This window comes from Dendrobates tinctorius, unplaced genomic scaffold (genome assembly GCF_039654945.1).
Source record: "Dendrobates tinctorius isolate UK_male_01 unplaced genomic scaffold, ASM3965494v1 ptg000016l, whole genome shotgun sequence".
Taxonomy (NCBI): Eukaryota; Metazoa; Chordata; class Amphibia; order Anura; family Dendrobatidae; genus Dendrobates; species Dendrobates tinctorius.
Genome location: NW_027361684.1, coordinates 28030273 through 28051280, shown reverse-complemented (window position 1 = coordinate 28051280; position 21008 = coordinate 28030273). Strand labels below are relative to the sequence as shown.

Below are 21008 nucleotides of genomic sequence, written 5' to 3'. Positions count from 1 at the left end.
CGACTTCAGGGCCTTTTTCTATCAGATGTGTTGGACATTCTTTTTGGCAGGGTTTATTGCGTGATTGCAGACAGCAGCTTTTCTTTCCTGTCCTTTCTAGTTAGCGAGGGCCCCATCGTTTGCTCAGCCTATCTTTCTACCTGTGTCTGTTTTCATCTTGTTTCACCGACAATACATGTTGGGGGCTGTCTATTGCTTTGGGGTCTGCTCTGGGGCAGTTTAGATTTTCCCTTTCTTTCTTTAGGCTTATTTAGTTCTCCAGCCGTGACGAGGCGTCTAGGACCACCGTAGGCATGCTCCACGGCTACTGCTAGTTGTTGTGGATAGGATCAGGAGTCTGCAATCCGCTAGTTACCAATCTCTCCGGTTTTCTGGGCTTAGCTTGCTTTTTGTTTTTTCCTCCTCGGTGACTCATTCATAACAGAGAAGTGTCGAGCACGTGCACCGTGGCGAGTAGAGCCAGAGGTGGACACTGATTCTAGTCTCTGACTCAGCCTCTACCTACACCTAGACCTGGGCGCTTGAGAGGCTAGGCTGCACAACACATGCGTACCAAGGGCAGGGATTTCCAATGAGTCATTCACCAGAGACATTCATATATGCATACAACACTCGCTGCACATGGTCTAATCTTTGTCTATACTAGCGCATGGCCGTGTGGCCATGCGACTCTTTTATAGCAGAGTCCTTCCGGGACCTTCCTGACCTTCCTGATGGTCCAATCCGAGCTGGAGAAGGACCTGAGCATGTGACCTCCGATCTCCAATGAGAGATAATCCCACAGGCATGCTCAGTGGACCGAAAGGAGGACTTAGTCCCTGGAATAGCTCGCTGCTGACCAGCCTGCATTGCTATAGCGGGACCAGAGGTGGCAGCAGCAACAAAACCTACAGAGCTGTTCTGAGCAGAGCGCCTGGATGGATGAGTCTGCTGCGCAGCCTCCTGTGTGGCCAGAGAGGAATGGGAGACTGCCGAATGCAAGGCTCGGGATTCCTGCTGTGCAGCGACCGGAACCTGATGCCTAACAGAAGGTCTAGCCAGATTTTATAGAAAGAGAAAACAAGCAGGTTAGGAACAGCTGTGAGATGGAGCTGCATTTCCCTAACCAGCTTACAAAGAGTCATTAACCTCTTCAAGGCCAAAGGAAGCAAAGTCTATTGAATATGAGGAACAAAACATGCAGGTTAAATGGAAGACCTGCAATTCACAGTACGTAAAGATTGCCTAACCCCAGATCTCCCAGGAGGACGTGACACCTGTTTTTGATAACCAGTCAAGGTAAAGCAGACAGCTGCTGGCTTATATTATCAGGTTGAGAAGGTCCATGGTTAATGGGCCCTTCCCAGTCTAAAAATACCAATCTGCAGCCACCCCAGAATTGGCACTTTGCCCTGCCCTTCCCGATTGCCTTGGTTCGGTGGCAATCGGAGTAATAGTAGTTGGGGTTGATGTCAGCTGTGATTTGGTTCATGCATGTCTAAAAGACATTGTGTGCACAAAACTTATAGGTGTGTTCACACTGGGTTTTTTTTTAATGAATTTTCAAATCAGAAACTCTCAAAAAATCATTAGGAGTTCAAAAACTATAATTTTATAGTGTATGTGCACATGGTATCTTTTTCAGGTGATTGAACCTGCATTTCAAGGGGGAGATGCTTCAGGAAAAGGCAGTTTTTAAAAAAAAAATTTAGCGTTTTTATCTGTCTTTCCCTGAGAATTTTTTTGACGTTTTTGACTGCTGTAATTTTTTATTTAGCACTTTCCCATTATTTTTGGGGTGTCTTTTATGCAGCCATTTCTCAGTTATTTTTTAGCTGCATTCAACAATTATAAAACTGCTAACAGTATTTCAAGGAATAACGCTAGTAAAATTCTCAGTAAGATGCTCGGGTGTCTTTTGAACCTTCTCATTAACATGTATGATAAAGAATAGAGTGTCTTCCGTGCAGAAAACAGATGAAGATTGGTCAGGTCTAGTGATGAGGGAATATACTCGTTACTTTCCTGAGCATGTTCAGGTAATCTCCGAGTATTTGGTTGTGCTCGGAGATTTATTTCTGTCGCCGTAGCTGCATGATTTGCAGCTGCTAGACAGACTGAATACATGTGGGGATTGCCTGTTTGTTTGGAAATCCCCACATGTATTCAGGCTGTCTAGCGGCAGCAAATCATGCAGCTGCAGCTACAGAAACTAAATCTCTGAGCACATCCAAATACTTGGAGATGCTCGGGAAATCTCAAGTAACGAGTATACTCGCTCATCATTAGTCAGGTAACTTCTTTTAACTGCTTGGTGTCTTTCGAAACCTAAAGTGGTTAAAAGATGTTCAAAACCTTGAACAGATAAGCTACAAATACTTTTTACATAGAAATGCATATGTTCATTATTTTGAGTGTTTTCCGAGTGCTTTTTCAGGCAGGTTTCGTAGCCAACCGACATTAAAAAGATGTGCGCTCATACATTAACACGTGCTCGGATAAGGTGTTTTGTGGGCATGCTCGGGTGCTAACCGAGTGTCTTCAGTGCGCTCGAATAATATTTTTGAGTCCCCGTGGCTGCATGTTTGGCTGCTATTCCACAGCCACAACACATTCAAGGGTTGCCTAGCAAACAGGCAACCCCTGCATGTGTTGCGGCTGGTGAACAGCCGTGAGACATGCAGCTGCGGGGACTCGAACATATTTTTCGAGCGCACTGAAGACACTCGGTTAGCACCCGAGCATGCGTGAATAACACCTGATTCGAGCACGTTTGCTCATCACTAGTAGAGAAGGTTCCATATAAAGTACAATTCAATAAGATCAAACAAGTGGTTTTAAAGCACTTACCACTTATCCAGGATTCCATTAAAAAAAAAACATATTGTTCAAGAAAGCTGGAGGTGGGCAGCCAAGAGAGGTTGTTCCCACAGTAATACTCTGTTATATAGCTTATTTACTGAAAAAATTCTATAGTTATTGGCTTTTACAGCTTTTTATAAATGTGGTAGTATTAGGTGCCATGTTTGTTTCTTTGTGGAAAAGTAAACAGTGTTTCTGTACCACATAGTGGGCGTCATGCAATTGACAGCATTATCAATTGTGACACCCACCTTGTTGTACATTTAATTGAGTGTAAAGGCTTTATTATCCGCTAAATTGACTGTAACATAGAAGAAAGGAATAGCGGAGCATTTAGCTAATGTTGACAATAAAAATAAGTCCTATTCTAGTGCAGTAAAGAATTTTGTATAAGTCCATAGATGTGATGCCAGCAATTTAGTGTTTTTATGGTATTGAAAAAGTGTGGCCACATTCACACATTCAGTATTTGGTCAGTATTTTATATCAGTTGTTCTGCCTTCTTCCACGTATGACGCTGTGTGGATTCCAGCATACGGCTTAACCTTTCATCCACTCCCCGAAGCAAGACTGTATGGAAGCTTAAAGGGCCCGTTACACATAGCGATATCGCTAGCAATATCGCTATAACGTCACTGGTTTTGTGACGTTATAGCGATATTGCTAGCGATATCGCTATGTGTGACACTTACCTCCGACCGGCTCCCCCGCTGTCCATCGCTGATCACGCGAGAATGTCCTGGGCCGTTTCTCGTCAGCCACTTCCTGCTGGGCTTCCTGTGGCGCCGACGAGCGGCGCATGGACGCGGGTGGAGGACGTCAGGATCGCTGCGTCTGACAGATAAGTAGCGACCCCTGACCGTTGCTATGTCGCTGGTGAGATCTGCCTGTTCTGTTTGGCAGCTCACTAGCGACCACTTAGCGATGCACCAGGGGTCCATAACGTTGTCGGGATCGCTGGTGCATCGCTAATTGTAAGGCTGCGCTCACACACAGCGTTTTTTAGCGTTTTTTTTAGCGGTTTTGCCTATAAAACCACTATAAAACCGCTAAAAATAAGCTTCCCAATAATTTCTATGCATTTTGTACTTTTTGTGCATATTGATGCGTTTTTTACCGTGAAAAAAACGCATCGCGGTAAAAAACGCAGCATGCTCATTAATTTCGCGGATTTTTCCGCGTTTCTGGCTAGTTCAATGCCTTTTGAAAAACGCGCCGAAAAAAAACGCATCAAAAAAACGCGCAAAAACCGCTACAAAAACGCGCGGAAAACGCGAAGACAAAAAAGGCGCGGTTTCTGGGAAGGGTGTCAGGTTTTTTAGCAGAAATTTTCTGTTATGTGTGCACTTAGCCTAGCGGTACCCTTTGTCTATTATTTATTGGGATGATAAGGACAACAATGGGAGATAACAGATGGTATAGTAGAGTAGATAAGATCAGGAGTTGTTGTACAAAGTTGAAGATGATATCAAAGATTGTTGAACACAGATATGGATGATTCAGCAGATTGTTGTACAAAATGTGGATGATTCAAGTAAAAACTATAAGGTTGCGTTCACATGTCGCATTTTCGCGGCGGGATTTAACGCGTGATTTTGCCTCGAAAACGCAAAAAAACAGCATCCCATGCAATCCTATGTGATTCCGCAATGCTGTGCTAATGCTGCAGATTTTCCCATGGCGGAATCGCATCGCGGAAAAATACGCAGCATGCTCATTATTTTGCGGAATCGCGGTGATTCCGCCCACATAGGAATGCATTGTTCTGCTTACTTTCCGTATGTGGCTGTGGCCACCATGCGAAAAGTAAGCAGAACATTTGCTGATGGTACCCACAGTCTGGAGGAGAGGAGACAGTCCCCCGGGCTCTGGGTACCATATTCCTGTAAAAAATAGAATTAAAATATTCACCTTCCAAAGTCCCTCGCAGCGTCCCCAGGCTTCAATGATACACGCGGCAGCTCCCGTTCCCAGTGATGCATTGCGATGACCTTTGCTGACGTCGCATCTCGCGATACTGTAGCTGTCTCGAGAGACCGCGACGTCATCAAAGGTCATTGCCGCAATGCATCACTGGGAACGGGAGCTGCCGTGTGTATCGTTGAAGCCTGGGGACGCTGCGAGGGACATCGGAAGGTGAATATAACCCAATTTTTTATTTTTATAATTATTTTTAACATTAGATCTTTTTACTACTGATGCTGCATAGGCAGCCTCAATAGTAAAAAGTTGGTCACACTTGTCAAACACTATGTTTGACGAGTGTAACCAGCCTGTCAATCAGTTCTCCAAGCGATGCTACAGATCGCTTGGAAAACGCTAGCATTCTGCGAGCTATTTACGCTTGCAAATCGCTAGTTTTTCCATGGGAAAATCGCGGGAATTTAAAATGCGATTTTTCCACGGAATAGAATTCCGTAATTCCCGCGGTAACTGGTAGGTAATATACAGCAATACAAGGTATTATCACAACAGTAACAATGATACAGGATGCTGTTATCATGCATTATATAAGAGCTGAGCAATATAACATACACAGCAGCAAAAGAGAAAACTATCTAACACAACTAATGGCTGCCAGCTTTGCACTCACTGACAAGAGGATGCATATCCAGAGGATGCATATAACTAATCATGCAGTGAAATAGCATTACAGAAGCAGTACATGCATTGCAAACATCATGGGGGGCAGCATTATGGCTACTAACACAAGCTCAAGACGAGATCTCGTTGCCGAGATCTGAATCAGAGCATGCGCCGCCCCCAGCAGCCATTTTCCCGGAGGCCACCACATTGCAGCAATGGAGCTGCGAGGGTCTCCGGGCTTTGAGGAAATGCCGGTGGAGCCCCCACTCTGCACAAAGAGCCGCCGCCGCCGCCTCCTCCAGCACAGAGAGCCGCACAGAGCACCGCTGCCACAAGGAGGTAATAAGGATACGGTACTTTGTTTACACCTTCCCTCGTCATCGGACCACTCCTCCGCACCGCCCTATAAGATGACACCTGGCTTTTAAGAAGATTTTATATTTTAACTGGAAAAGTTGGGGGTCGTCTTATACGCCCAGTCGTCTTATACTCCTGAAAATACGGTACCATAAGACAGTGTGGGTCATATTTTGTGCAGGAAATATAGTGAGGCGCAATTATTCAGGGACTCAGCGTATGGCAGATATTTTTATTCAGGAGCATTATAATGACACTTCTATCTTTAACAGCATCATGTTGTGGTGTGCTAAAGGAGGCTGAAGAAGATGGAAGTCTGCAGAGACCGCTGTGGATGTGAAAAATCATCATGGGGTCTGGGTAAGATGAAAGAGAACGACTCCAGAAGCAACATCATCTATCAGGTACCTGGATGTAAATTTTATTTGTGATACTGACTAATTCTCATATTTTTATTCATGTTAGGAGCATTAAAGGGAATCTGTCACCCTTTTTTTTGCTTATCAGCTGCCGGCACCGCCATCAGGAGCTTATCTACAGCATTCTGTAATGCTGTAGATAAGCCCCCGATGAAACCTGAAAGATAAGAAAAACACGTTAGATCATACTCACCGGGGCGGGGGCGGGTGCGGTGAGTGTCGCGGTCTGGTCCGGCGCCTCCCAGCTTCATACTATAATGTCCTCCTCCTTGCTTCTCCCCCGGCTCCTGCGCAGGCGTATTTTCTCTGCCCTGTTGAGGGCAGAGTAAAGTACTGCAGTGCGCAGGAGCCGGGAAAGGTCAGAGAGGTCCGGCGCCTGCGCACTTTAGTACTCTGCTCTGCCCTCAATAGGGCATAGAAAGTATGCCAGTGAACGAGCCGAGGGAGCAGCAAGGTGGAGGACATCATCCTATGAAGATGGGAGGCACCGGACGGGACGGTGACACCCATCGGACCGGACAGACCGCCGAGGTGAGTATAATCTAACTCTTTTTTTCTTATCTTTCAGGTTACATCAGGGGTTTACTTACAGCATTATAGAATGCTGTAGATAAGGCCCTGATGGCGGTGCCAGCAGCTGATAGTCTGAAAATGGGGTGACAGACCCCCTTTAAAGAGGTTGTTCAAGTTTGTGAAGAGTCTGCAATCATTTTATGTGACTGCAGGATTCTGAATTCTCACAGTGCCCACTGCACACTATCAGGAGTTCCTTGTGCTAGTGATTTGCATACATGTGGTCAATACAAATCGCATACTTGTGCAAGGGAGAATCCTATGTGTGCAGTGTATGTGTGTTACGAATGGAAGCGGAGGCAGAGATGGTGAAGTTCACATTCGCTTTTATTTTTTAAGTGGAACCTCGGGACCACGGTCCGGGGGGCTCCGAAAGGGGCATGACTAGTGAGCCCCGGGCACCCGTAGTAAAGCCCCCCAGGCAGGGCCAGAATGGAATGCCCGGAGGACACAGGTGCTACTTCCAGTTAGACCCCGAACACGTGGCAGCTGTCCCAGCGGGACCAAAAGGGATAACAAAAGTTACAGCAGAGTCCGTAATGCGTTGGGTCCTGGATCCGGTTAGTTGGTAAGGAGTCGGTTCCAGTGACCTTCACACAGTCCTTGGACTCGGATGGCTGTAGGCGGAACGGTATGGCTTAGGCCCAGATGGTTGCTGATATAACCAGGTAACACAGGATACTGATATGCTGTGGAAACACAGAGCATTAGACAATGCACAGAGACTGCAGATGCAGTGCAGACAGGTTAGCATGAGAACCGGATGATAGCTACTCGTTGCTCCGGTGCTCTCCTTATGGAGGTGAGGCCAGAAATACTAGCCAGTGAGCTGCCATTGGTTAATTGTATTCTCTGAATAATGCGCGCCGCCCCTTTAAGAAGGCAAGAGAGCGGGCGGGCGTGCCCTAATAGTCTTAGCTACAGATCTCCTCACAGGGCGCCAGGAGGAGGAGGCAGGAGGGAGAACAGAACGCTGAGCAGCAGCATGAGATCCAGAGGAGGCCGGCTGCTGCCTATGTGAGGCTTGAGATGAGTGCCAAGAACAGAAAGCAGCGGCAAGCCTGGATGCAGCACCAGGACGGGGACCGGGTGTAACAGTATCCCCCTCTTTACACCCCCTCTTCTTCAAGCCTGTGTAGAACCGTTTAAGGAGGAGAGGAGCCTGGATGTTCTCCCTAGGCCCCCAAGATCTCTCCTCAGGACCAAAACCCTTCCAGTCCACCAGGTAGTAGGTCTTACCCCTTACTTTTTTTACGGCCAGGATATGCTTTACCTCAAAAACAAAATCCTCTGAGACAGGGTCAGGAGTGGTACCCGGATCCTTAAAGAAGGGACTCAAAACTACTGGTTTGAGGAGAGAAACATGAAAGGAGTTAGGCACACATAGAGTTTAGGGCAACTTCCAGTTTGTACGAGACTGGATTGATCTGTCTCAAGATCTGAAACGGTCCGATGAACCGGGGACCCAATTTGTAGGATGGCATCTTTAACCGGATGTACTTAGAAGAGAGCCATACCTTGTCTCCGGGGCAAAAGATAGGTGCATCCAAACGTCTCTTGTCCACATGCCTTTTCATACGCTGGGAGGCTTTCTCCAGAGCAGTTTTGGTGTCCCTCTAGACCTTAGAGAAATCTTCGGAGAAGGTATCGGCAGCTGGAACGCCAGATGATACGGAGATGGGAAGAGGTACTCCGGGTTGCAATCCGAAGACAATCTGAAAGGGAGACTTTCTAGAAGATTCACTTACTTGATTGTAAGAAAATTCGGCCCAGGACAGTAAGTCTACCCAGTCGTCACGATGGGTGTTAACAAAGTGTCGCAGGAATCCAGCCAGGATTTGATTTGTCCTTTCCACTTGTCCATTGGACTGGGGATGGTACGCTGAGGAAAAATCCAGTTAAATTCTTACCAGTTTACAAACTGCTCTCCAGAATCTTGAGGTGAACTGGACTCCTCTGTCGGACACGATGTGGAGAGGGAAACTGTCATGATCCCAGTGCAGGTTTTGACCTGCACGTCAGGGGTTAATGTCTTGAGCTCAGTGCAGACTTTGACCTGCCCACCTGGGGTTAATTATTGTGGCCTCTCTTTGGTTCAGGCAGAGCTTTTTATTGCCCTGAGATACTCCAATCCCTGTCAGTTATACTTTTGCCTTTGGCCGAGTGTTGTGACCCCTGTGTGCCTGTTCGTTGTCTTATAGCTTGCTTATATGGTTCTGATCCGGTTCTGTCCCCCGTTGTGAGTTTGCCTGTTGATTCTGTTCTGTATATCTGCTTCTCTGGTTTCTGACTTCTTGGCTACGTCTTGACTATCCGTTCTGTCTTGCCCTTTGGTAATTGTCGTGCTATCTCGTGCTTTGACCCCGGCCTGATCTGGTTTATTTCCCTGTCTATGCCAATTAGTAACTTTGTTCCGTAGTTACCATTCTAGGAGTTTTCCTGCAGCTCCTAGCTCTCGGGAGTTTAGGCCACGCCCCCAGCAGTCACATGCTTCAGGTCCTGTGGGTCTGAAGCATGCATCTTCTCTGCTGCTGCCCGCTCCACAGGTATCTCTGAACACAGGTTGTCTTACTCAGGAGACGCGCACTGGCTCAGTGAGCAAGTGCAGTGTGGTGTTCTTGACATTATAACTGACCGTGAACTTTTTTTTTTTTTCTTCTCTCCTCACTTCTGCAGCATGGACTCAAAGCATGCCTTATCTGAGCAGGTGAAATGCTTGACTCAGTCGCTGCAGAAGCTAAGTTTGGAACACCAAGGTCTGGCCCAGTCCCAACGGTAGGTTGCGGACTCAGTTCAGGGGGTGCTTTCCGCAGGCTTTCAGCAGCTGGGGAATAGAGATGTCATTTTAGTCCCACACGAATCCCCGGTTAAGTTGCCAGATACGTTTGCTGGTGACAAAAATGAATTTAGAGCGTTTAAAGAGGGCTGTAAGTGCTTTTTCGCCTTGAGACCCCGCTTCTCTGGGGATGAGAAACAGAGGGTGGGGGTAGTTATGTCCCTCCTTAGGGGGTCCCCACAAGCCTGGGCATTTTCTCTGCCCTTCACCTCGCCAAACAGACCTACTTCACCACCCTGATCTCCTCACTATCCAACAACCCCAAGAAACTTTTTGACTCCTTTCACTCCCTCCTCAGGCCAAAAGCTCAAGCCCCTATCACAGACATTTGTGCTGATGACCTGGCCTCCCACTTTATAGAGAAAATAGACAATATCCGCCAGGAAATCCGCTCCCAATCACCAAGTTCAGTGACTCCCATCCCTCCCTGCATTTCCCCTGGCTCATTCTCCACATTCGATCCCATCACAGAAGAAGAAGTCTCCAGGCTACTCTCCTCTTCTCGTCCGACTACATGCACAACCGACCCCATTCCCTCACATCTCCAGTCTCTCTCTCCAGTCGTCACAACTCACCTAACTACAAACTTTAATCTCTCCCTCTCCTCTGGCATTTTCCCCTCCTCCTTCAAACACTCTATCATTACTCCATTACTAAAGAAACCCACCCTCGACCCATCCTGCACAAACAACTACATACCAGTCTCCAATCTCCCCTTCATCTCTAAACTCTTGGAGCGCCTGATATACTCCCGCCTTACCCGTTATCTCTCCACTCACTCCCTCCTAGACCCTTCACAGTCCGGTTTCCGCCCCCTACATTCGACAGAAACTGCACTCATCAAAGTGACCAATGACCTTCTGACAGCAAAACGTAACGGTGACCACTCTCTGCTCATTCTTCTCGACCTTTCTGCAGCTTTCGACACTGTTGACCACCCTCTCCTATTCTCTAGGCTCCAGTCACTAGGCATTAAGGACACTGCTCTCTCCTGGTTCTCCTCCTATCTTCCTGACCGCTCCTTCAGTGTTCTGTTCTCTGGCTCCACTTCATCTCCTCTTCCTCTCACTGTCGGGGTACCTCAGGGCTCAGTCCTTGGCCCCCTTCTCTTCTCTCTCTACACAGCCCCAATTGGACAGACCATCAGCAGATTTGGCTTTCAGTACCATCTTTATGCTGATGACACACAACTATACACATCATCCCCTGACCTTACCCCTGCTGTACTACAGAACACCACTGACTGTCTGTCTGCAGTCTCCAAAATCATGTCTGCTCTCTATCTGAAACTCAACCTCTCCAAAACTGAACTTCTTCTGCTCCCGCCATCTACTAACCTCCCTAAATCTGACATTTCCCTCTCCGTGGGTGGCACCATAATAACACCCCGACAGCAGGCGTGCTGTCTGGGTGTTATGTTTGACTCCGATCTCTCCTTCACCTCCCATATACAATCTCTTGCCCGCTCGTGCCGCTTACACCTAAAGAACATCTCTAGAATCCACCCTTTTCTCACCGTGGAAACAACAAAAACCCTCACTGTCGCCCTGATCCACTCCCGCCTGGACTACTGTAACGCTCTATTAATTGGCCTCCCCCTCACTCGACTCTCCCCTCTCCAGTCCATCCTTAATGCAGCAGCCAGGGTTGTCCATCTGGCTAATCGTTTCTCTGACGCGTCCGCTCTTCGCCAGTCTTTACACTGGCTGCCCATTCATTACAGGATACAATTCAAAGTACTTGTTCTCACCCACAAAGCTATCCACAGTGCGGCACCCCCTTACATCTCCTCCCTCATTTCTGTCTATCGGCCTAACCGACCACTGCGCTCTGCAAATGACTTTCGACTAACCTCTGCCCTAATCCGTACCTCCCACTCCCGACTCCAAGACTTCTCCCGTGGTGCGCCAATCCTCTGGAATGCTCTACCCCAAAATATTAGGACCATCCACAATTTGCATAGTTTTAGGCGCTCGCTCAAAACACATTTGTTCAGAGCGGCCTATCACATTCAGTAATCAGTCATTTTATGCTTGTGTGTGTAGCCCATTCACTATCTCCATCTATCCCCCACCCCCTGAAGATGGCTGGACCATCATTGTAAATACATCATTGTAAATACAAACCTGTGCTTTGTATCGCCCCCACCTCATTGTAGATTGTAAGCTCCCACGAGCAGGGTCGTCTTATTTCGCTTTAATTATTGTATTGTTAACGTTATTACTTATGACTGTTGTGTTTCAAACTGTTCAACTGTAAAGCGCTGCAGAATATGTTGGCGCTATATAAATAAAGATTATTATTATTATTATTTTCTCTTTCCTCTTCTGCCCCAGAGAGAATGTCAGTGGATGCGTTTTTTGAGGCCTTAGGGCTTATTTACGATGAGCCAGATAGAGTGCGTTTGGCTGAGGACAAGGTGATGAGTGTCTGTCAGGGGAAGCACTCGGCCGAGTGGTTCTGTTCTAAATTTAGGCGTTGGGCAGCTGAGGTTTCTTGGAGTGATGCCGCCCCTCGGGGGCTGTTCCGTAGAGGCCTGTGTGAACGTCTGAAGGATGCCCTGGCACTCCATCCTCCACCTGACTTCCTGGAGGATGCCATGACCCAAGCGGTTCTCATGGATCGCAGACTGCGGGCAAGAGGTGTTATGCAACTTGAAACATCATTATTCTCCAGTGGAGTTGAGACCCGGACTCCTCAGGTGGCTATGGAGGTGAGCGCTGTCTCCTGTGATGAGAAGGAAAGAAGACGCCGCCGGGAGAAGCAGTTGTGCTTCTATTGTGGGGAATCTAGACATTGGAAGAAGGACTGCCCCTCCTGTCCGTCATCCTCCAAGGTGGCGGGAAATGACTAGGTCTGGGTAGTAGTCGAGGAGGCTACCCAGACCTTCAGGAACCTTTTTCCTCACTTGCAAAAATTGTGCTTCGGGTGGAACTGGAACTTGGTGATGGTCCTGTTCAGACTACTGCCTTTGTTGACTGTGGCTCTGCTGTTAACCTGATTGATGCCCGGATTATGACTCTTAATAAGATAGGGACAGTCAGGCTTCAGGATCCTGTTAAACTTGTGTCAATTAACTTGTCCTCTCTTACCTGGGACGGTATCTGTTTCAGGTCTGAACTTTTTTCTCTGAAAGTGGGTTCCACTCATGTGGAAAAATTAACTTGTCTTGTGTTAGATAACATGCCTGCAGGACTGGTACTGAGGATGCCTTGGCTACAACGGCATAATCCTACCATTGATTGGGTGATGGGGGAGATCACTCAATGGGGATGTAAAGATAAGTGTTGTATCCTGGGGCCTTTTGTTAACTCTGTTAAAACCGTATCTGTGTCGTCTGTCGGTCTGGAAGGTATTCCGGAGTACCTGAAGGATTTCGAAGACGTGTTCTCTGAAAGTGAGGCTTAGGCGCTGCCACCACATAGACCCTACAACTGTGCCATTGAGTTAGTACCCGGAGCCAAGTTACCTAAGGCTCGATTGTTCAATTTGTCCGGGCCTGAGCGCCAAGCCATGAAGGAGTACATAGCTGAGAGTCTCTGCAAAGGGCATATCAGGCCTTCTGTATCACCCGTGGCAGCAGGATTCTTCTTTGTGAAGAAGAAAGATGGTGGTTTGCGGCCGTGCCTCGACTTTCGGGAACTTAACAAGATAATGGTTAGGAACACTTATCCACTTCCCCTCATCCCAGACCTATGTAACAAGTTATCTGGGCCCAATGGTTCTCCAAATTAGATCTCCGGGGGGCCTACAACCTGATAAGGGTTCGGGAAGGGGACGAGTGGAAAACTGCGTTCCTCACATCTGAGGGACTCTTTGAAAACCTGGTTATACCCTTTGGGTTAACTTCAGCTTGCGCCTTTTGATGTAGTCTATTGTATATTTTGAAGTGTTTAGGCTCATTGTCCATTTGTAGAATCCATCCTCTTTTCAATTTCAGCTTTTTACAGATGATGTTATTTTTGCATTATAAATTAGTTGAAATTTCATTGGCTCCAATCTTCCCTCTACCCGTGAAATGTTCCTCGTGCCATTGGCTGCAACACAACCCCAAAGCATGATTGATCCATCCCCATGCTTAATGGTTGGCGAGATGTTCTTTTCCTGAAACTCTGCTCCCTTTTTTTTCTCCACATATACCTAGGATCATTGTGGCCAAAGAGTTACCATAAACTTTAACCCCATCGGTCCACAGGACTTGTTATCAAAATGCATCAGGCTTTGGATGTTCTTTTGCATACTTCTAACGCTGAATATTATGGAGAGGATACAGGAGATGATTTCTTCTGATGACTCTTCCTTGAAGGCCATATTTTTACAGGTGTTTTTGAACAATAGAACAATTTACCACAACTTCAGAGTCTGCTAAATCTTTCTGAAGGTCTTTTGCCATCAAGCGGGGGTTCTGATTTGCCTCTCTAGCAAACCTATGAGTAGCTATCACGGAAATTTTGCTTGGCCTTCCAGACCTTATCTTGACCTCTATTGTTCCTGTTAACTGCCATTTCTTAATTACATTTCGAACTGAGGAAAGGGCAACTTGAAATTGCTTTGCTATCTTCTTATAGTCTTCTCCTGCTTTGTGGGCCTCAACCATTTTCAGAGTGCTAGGTAGCTGCGTCGGAGAACCCATGGCTACTGTTGTTAGCACAAGTTTAGAGGAGGCTAGGTGTTATGAATGGGTCACCGAGGAGGAAGGCAGGAACAGGCTAAGCCACCAGAAAACCAGAGAGGTTGGTAACTAAGCGGATTGCAGACCCCTGATCCTATCAACACAACTAGCAGTAGCCGTGGAGAGTTCCTACGATGCCCTAGACACATCGGCACAGCCGGAGAACTAACTAAGCCTAAAGCCAGAAAGGTGAAATCTAAACTGCCCCTGAGCAGATCCTCAAAGGAATAGACAGCCCCCAAACATATATTGTCGGTGAGAGAAGATGAGACACAAACACAGGCAGAGGACAGACTGAGCAAACGGTGGGGACCAAGCTGTCTAGACAGGACAGGACAGAAAAGATACTGTCTGCAATCATGCACAAAACCCTAAAAAAATCCAACACATCTGATATGCAAAAAACCTGAGGCCACACGACCTCACCCCCGCTAGATCAGCACTCTGGTATGAACTGGAAGCAAAGCAAACGTTACTAACATAACAGGGGACTGAACAAACTGACACAAGCTGTAACATATGAGCGGGGCCCAGCGCTGCCCCCAGCAGGGAGTACGCTGAACCCTAGCAACAAAGCAGAAAGCACAAAAAAGCACAACCAGATTAGATGCAAAGGATTAGCAAAAGAATCACTTAACTGAACCATGCAGATCAGGCAGGAGACAAAAGAACTCCAAATGCACAAGGAGGAAATCACCATCAACCACCAAGGGAAGCCTGCTGAATTATATGCTCCCAGCCAGTAATCCCAGATTCCCAATTATCGTCGTCAGGTGGCAAGCTTCCATCAACCTGGCCAGCTCCACTATTCCCAGTAACCACCAGAGAGAGCAGAGGGAGCTCCGGCTCAGAAGTCCGAGCAAGGGAATTCACAACAGCTAGGTTTTTAAAAAGCGGGGAAATTTACATCACCTGGCCTTTGCTAACAATGATAGTGAACAAGATATATAACCCTAACAGGCTAATTAAGGTTTGAAATCTTGATCAAAGTTATAAAAGCACACAAATCTCCAAGGATGCATAAACTTTTGCACTGGCCCATTTTCCTCTCTAGTAATTTTTGACATTTTAAAAATGATTCACAATAACAGTAATTTTGACCAGGGGTCCCCAAACTTTTACATGCCACTGTAGATAATAACTTGATCTCTGGAGAGGTGATCATTTGGACCTACACGGATACCAAGAACGGTGCTCTGCAGAGACACATCTGACTGAAAAACTGGTTGTGCAGAGGTCCCACCACTCTACTCATTGTCTATGAGACAGCCAAGTACAGCGCTTGGCTATCTCCGGCAGTCCCATAGAGAATTAATAAAGTGGTAGTGGGCCTGCTTGACCCTAGCTCCATCCAGACTGGACTCTGCAGAGCCATTTTCTTGGGAACAGTTTTGGACCCAGAGGTCAGACCACAAGAAACCAAGTTATGGATAAGCTTTGACTTGTGGTGCAGTGACCGTTGTGACAGCTAGGGGGCGCTGTATGGGTCATGTACACAGGCATATCCATTGTGGTAATGGAGATAGGATGAATGGCAGGATGGTAAATGACCGTTATGTATCCCAGGGTGGGTGGCCCTGGAATGGAAGCTGGAACATGTGTTGATCAGCAGACGTACTGCTGAGGGTTTGCTGCAGTGTATCAGGGAAAGCTTCCAGGTGACTTGGTGAGATGGGTGGGACCAGTCACCTACAAACCCACCCAGGGGCGTGTGTATAAACGCCCTTAGTAAGCCTGTATATGTGTGTGTATGGTGGGTGTCTGAAATAGGACCTGCGATGAAGTCATAGCCATGTGATCCGTATCTCACCGGTGGGAGTGGCTACGGACCATATAAGGTGACCAGGGTAGGTTACATGGGGGTGAGGGCCTGGATCTGATTGGTCCATGTGGAAGGTCCCAGAAGGCCAACGTGCTGGAAGGTGTGCTGCCTTCCTGAAGCGCACATGCGGAGGCCGCTGACCGGGTGAGGCCTGTGTGTAACAGCCTGTGTGAATCGGACAGTCCCCAGGAGGAATGGATGTCCGGAGTGAGAAGCAACTAAGAGGTAACCCCGAACAGGGGGGAAAAACTGTGTTTAGGCTATGGAGAATGGTTGCTGGACATAGCACAGCCTGTGTGACCACAGGGCAGAGAGAGCGAAGCCCTTTGATGAACATTGACTTGTCTGATATAAGACTGTTGCTGTTTATGGTTTATGCCGTCTAATAATAAACCACATGGACTGATTTATGTGAAAAACCCGGTGCCGTTCCCTGTTAATCTGCTACCAAGTGTAAGGTAGCGCTGTCATTCAGATAGGGGACACTCGCTTGGCAGCCAAATAATCACATCCGGCACGGGTTTTCCATAAAATAATAACAGTCCATGCGGTTTATTCATGCATCAAAACCATCAAAGCACTAGAAAACAGCATAGCGTCCATGACAGAGCTTCACTCTGTTATCCCTGTGGTCACACAGGTTATGCCATACGCAGGCTCTCTTAGCCTCACAGTTATATACCCTCTCCGGGTTTACCTCATGGCCTCTTCACCACTCTGCAGACGTCCATTCCCTCCAGGGAACTATCAGGCATGTGCAGCCATTAACATAGCGTTCACTTGCTTTCAGGAAGACAGCCCCATCTCTCTCAGACGGGACCTTCCAAAACGGACCAACCAGGTCCCAGCATTACCTTCATGTGACCTACCCTGGCCACCTTATATGGTCCGTAGGCACGCCCACCGGGTCACATGGCTAAGACCTCATCACAGGTCCTTCAACCACTCATACACACTTTACAATAGCATTCTTAAACACACCCCCTAGGTGGGTTTGTAGGTAACTTGTTCCGCTCACCTCACCAGCTACCTGGAGACTTCTCCCTGACACATTGGAACGAAAGATCAGCTCTGCTGATCAGCACATAAGCAAGCCTCCATCCCAAGGCCACCCACCTTGAGGTACATAACGATCCTTTAGCACCCTGCTCCTGTTACCACTCTGGACAAGGCTATCCGTTCGTCTTGGGACACCCACACAGCGCCCCCCAGCGGACACAGTGGTCAGTACACCACACAAGTGAGTGTCCCCAGTGCTACCATAAAAACTTAATGCAAACCCTTTAAGCTCCTTAGATCTACTTGTGATTCCTTGACCGTTCCATTTAGATTGCTCTCTGTAGAACCTTGTTCTTGGGATCATTTGGGGCTCCTGGAGTCAGAGCTCCAGCGTTCAGTAAAAATCTAATATTTCCTATGGATAGGTAATAACTTTAAAACGTGGTCCAAATTTAATAAAGGAAATAACCAGATTTTTCCTTAAACATTAAAAAAACAAACAAATGAAATAATAAAATCATTGCTTTTAATGTGATTATTCAAATAAATAACTAGAACAAAATGTTCACGTACACACCGTTAACTAATTTTTTCTGTTCTCTGATTTTTACTTTTAGCTGTGTAGATTAGGACAGGGTCAGAAGAGTCATTTAATTCTAATTAGATGTGTGGAATTCAATGACAATACCCCAGCATTACAATACACCCATGTAAGACCAAAATGTTAAACTATACACCCACAGAAAAACTTATGTATTTACCACTTGGAGCTCTCCTTGGTTTTGAAGAAGGGATAGTAGTACTGACATTTTTCTGATCTTTACCTGCCATGAAGCACTCACAACCTACTGTAATATGTACAGTCATGGCCAAAAGTTTTGAGAATGACACAAATATTATATTTTCACATGATCTGCTGGCCTCTGGTTTTTATGTGTGTTTGTCAGATGTTTTTATCACACACAGAAATATAATTGCAATCATATTATGAGTAACAAAAGGTTATATTGACAGTTACAATGAGTTAATGCAGCAAGTCAATATTTGCAGTGTTGACCCTTCTTCTTCAGGACCTCAGCAATTCTCCCTGGCATGCTCTCAATCAACTTCTGGATCAAATCCTGACTGATAGCAGTCCATTCTTGCAAAATCAATGCTTTTATTTTGTCTGAAATTGAAGGTTTTTGTTTGTCCACCCGTCTCTTGATGATTGACCACAAGTTCTCAATGGGATTAAGATCTGGGGAGTTTCCAGGCCATGGTCCCAAAATCTCTAAGTTTTGTTCCCTGAGCCATTTAGTTATCACCTTTGCTTTATGGCAAGGTGCTCCATCATGTTGAAAAAGGCATTGTTGATCGCCAAACTGCTCTTGGACGGTTGGGAAAAGTTGCTCTTGGAGGACATTCTGGTACCATTCTTTATTCATGGCTGTGTTTTTAGGCAAGACTGAGAGAGAGCCCATTCCATTGGCTGAGAAGCAACCCAACACATGAATGGTTTCAGGATGCTTGACAGTTGGCATGAGACAAGATTGGTGGTAGCGCTCACCTGGCCTTCTCCGAATAAGCCGTTTTCCAGATGTCCCAAACCATCGAAAAGGGGATTCATCAGAGAAAATGACTTTACCCCAGTCCTCAGCAGTCCACTCCCTGTACCTCTTGCAAAATATCAGTCTGTCCATGATGTCTTTCCTGGAGAGAAGTGGCTTCTTTGCTGCCCTCCTTGAGACCAGGCCTTGCTCCAAGAGTCTCCGCCTCACAGCGCGTGCAGATGCACTCACACCTGCCTGCTGCCATTCCTGAGCAGGCTCTGCACTGCTGGTAGCCCGATCCCGCAGCTGAAACACTTTTAAGAGACGGTCCTGGCGCTTGCTGGTCTTTCTTGGGCGCCCTGGAGCCTTTTTGGCAACAAGGGAACCTCTCTCCTTGAAGTTCTTGATGATGCGATAGATTGTTGACTGAGGTGCAATCTTTCTAGCTGTGATACTCTTCCCTGTTAGGCCATTTTTGTGCAGTGCAATGATGACTGCACGTGTTTCTTTAGAGATAACCATGGTTAACAGAAGAGAAACAATGATGCCAAGCACCAGCCTCCTTTTAAAGTGTCCAGTGGTGTCATTCTTACTTAATCATGACAGATTGATCTCCAGCCCTGTCCTCATCAACACCCACACCTGTGTTAATGGAGCAATCACTGAAACGATGTTAGCTGGTCCTTTTAAGGCAGGGCTGCAATGATGTTGAAATGTGTCTTGGGGGATAAAGTTCATTTTCTAGGCAAATATTGACTTTGCAAGTAATTGCTGTTAAGCTGATCACTCTTTATAACATTCTGGAGTATATGCAAATTGCCATTAGAAAAAATGAAGCAGTAGACTTTGTAAAAATTAATATTTGTGTCATTCTCAAAACTTTTGGCCATGACTGTATACTAGTCTTACCTAACCAGTGCCTTCAAAGTCATAAATGGTTTTCTAGCCCCCTTTGACAGCTGCAGATACTTTTTGTATAATAATCATATTGAATAGGTCACAGAATTTTAAGAATCAGTGTCAAAATTAAGTGTTTTCCCTTCAAATAATCCAACTGAACACCATCTATTATACAGCTCACAACTTATAATAGCTTGGAAAACTCTGGTCTGTACACACATTACAATAACAACACGTGTGTTCCTATTTGGTGCAGTGCATGTATGAGCTATTCCTTTAAAACAGTTCTATGCACATTATTTCTTTTCTACAGGCTTACCGTAGTTAACGCATACCTGTCATTTCAGTTGACTTTTCACAATACGCTGTCATGTGCGTACTTGACGGATAACATTATTTCTGGATATTACATGACTTGTTTCTTCCATATTTCACAAGCTCACCTCTTCAGACTCTATTTATACTTATCAGTTGTCTCTGAGCTAGTGGGTGAAGTCTAGCTCCTATATCTCTGGACACAGACTACACACTGACCAAATATACAGTCACTAAAACAAGACCTCTTTCAAACATTGGTATTTTTGGGCACTATTTCATTAATCACACAGCGGGAGTCTTTCAATAATAGTTGTTCTTTCAGAAGGCACCAGTCCTGATTTTCTCTTTCTATTGGTGTAAAATACAGAACAAATAATGATATGTGAATAAGGCCTGATCACTGGATAACTGAGTACATTGCAACATTGAGACATTCATAGGGGGAAACTACGCTCCTTCTTTGGAAAGCTTTTAATTAACATTTATTTTCCCGTGGAGATTTTGAAGAGTTTTATAGTGGTTTGAAAGAGTTTTTTTTTTCTAAAGCATATTTTTTGCAGTCTTTTGAATGGACAGTGCTCAGTTTGGAGTGGATTTAATCAGAAGCCAGTTAAAAACAAAAGTGACACCCAATTTCTCTTTTTCCACCAGGTGTTTTTCTAAACCTAAAGCGGAAGAAACGCTCAGAAGACTGAACATCCGAAGAGTAAAGTGGTTTTTACAATAGAAATGAACACAAAAAGTCTTTCAAGCCTTTTTTTTAATCATTTTTTCTCTTTTTACAGCGGATCTGCTACAAAAAACTCACTTTTCACGTACACTAATTGGACACAATTTTTATGATCCCTAAAAAATTCCTGTGTACATTCAAAAGCTGGATACAAAAAAATGTAAATGTTTCCATTTAATTTTTTTCTCTTTAGGATACTAACCTTTACACTATGTTTTTTCATCGTCTGCAGGCTTAAAAAGTCCTGTAATTACCTTCTGCGCCAGTCTTTACTTAACCAAGGTGATCTACCTGGATTAAGTAGCTGTAGTAGGTGCACAATCTGCAGTTTCACCCAGGCTCCTCTGCTATATAAGGAAACAGTGGTTCTTAAAATGGGGCATTTCTTTGCTAAAATACTCAATAAGTAATAAATGAAGACAC

At 45.9% G+C, this 21008-nt stretch overlaps 1 long non-coding RNA gene across 1 annotated transcript; it reads left to right on the top strand.

The window, feature by feature from the left end:
• Positions 1–886: 886 nt before the first annotated feature.
• On the top strand, positions 887–20727 carry LOC141078064 (uncharacterized). Its single transcript, XR_012227646.1, has 3 exons — positions 887–1278; positions 6057–6188; positions 20507–20727. It is a non-coding gene; the product is annotated as an uncharacterized lncRNA (long non-coding RNA).
• The last annotated feature ends 281 nt before the right edge of the window (positions 20728–21008 follow it).